Raw genomic sequence first — 1,013 nt, forward strand, 5'->3', positions numbered from 1 at the left:
GAGTTGTCCCACCATCTTCTCGAGGCTTGAAACTGATTGAGCTTGTGAGTTGAAGCCCGCTCTCAATTCATTTCGTAGTCCATCAATGGTGCGGTTCTGTTGCTCAATCGTGGAGTGAGTAACATTCCTAAAATTCTGGAATGCATCCTCCCATGGTCTAGGTTGAGAGTGGTTCTGGTTCTGATTGTATGGTCTAAATGGTGGCTGAGAGGCTTGAGGATTTTGTGGAATTGGTGGAGCTGGAGCTATTGGTCCATTCTGTTGGAGTCCTTGAGACCATGAAAAATTGGGGTGGTCTCTCCATCCAGGGTTATATGTGTTGGAGTATGGGTTGTAATTTGATGGCTTTCTCATTACACCTATGGCATTGGCTTGATCTGAGTATGAGTCATGGTCATGTGGTTCTGTTGATTTAGCAATCGATAATGATGCTATTTGTCGAGCAAGACCTTCAACCATCTCCTTGACTTCTTTGATTTCTGAATTTGATTCGCCAATTTGAACCTCATTCACTCCTTTAATTCTTCTAGTATTCCTGAGTGATCGACTCCGTTGTTGGGAATTATCCGCTTGTCGCTGGAAGAATTCCCAAATCTCTGATGCACTTTTTGACATTAGCTCTCCTCCACTTGTTGCCATTAGCCATTCTTGCACATTCGGCAATAATCCCTCCAAAAAGTATTGGCATTGGTGCCATTTCTCGTACCCATGATGTGGACACTTCAAGAGTAGCCCATTGAATCGCTCCCATGTTTCGAAAAACTGCTCGTCCTCTCTCTGAGTAAACTCTGAGATTTCCCTGCGAATAGCATTGGTTTTATGCACTGGGAAATATTTATTCAAAAATTTAGTTACCATTTGTTCCCATGATGAAATGCTATTAGCAGGCAACGTATTTAACCATGAACGAGCTCTATCCTTTAAAGAAAATGGGAATAGTCTAAGTTTAACATCATCATCTGAAAAATTCTCATATTTGAATGTTTGACAAATGGCATGAAAATCATTCAAAT

At 41.3% G+C, this 1,013-nt stretch overlaps 1 non-coding gene across 1 annotated transcript; it reads left to right on the forward strand.

Annotated features, from left to right (window-relative positions):
* The first annotated feature begins 703 nt into the window (after positions 1 to 703).
* Positions 704 to 807, forward strand: LOC112095970. The gene has a single exon (XR_002904130.1). It is a non-coding gene; the product is annotated as a small nucleolar RNA R71 (small nucleolar RNA).
* The last annotated feature ends 206 nt before the right edge of the window (positions 808 to 1,013 follow it).

The sequence above is a fragment of the Citrus clementina genome, unplaced genomic scaffold, assembly GCF_000493195.1.
Source record: "Citrus clementina cultivar Clemenules unplaced genomic scaffold, Citrus_clementina_v1.0 scaffold_1, whole genome shotgun sequence".
Taxonomy (NCBI): Eukaryota; Viridiplantae; Streptophyta; class Magnoliopsida; order Sapindales; family Rutaceae; genus Citrus; species Citrus x clementina.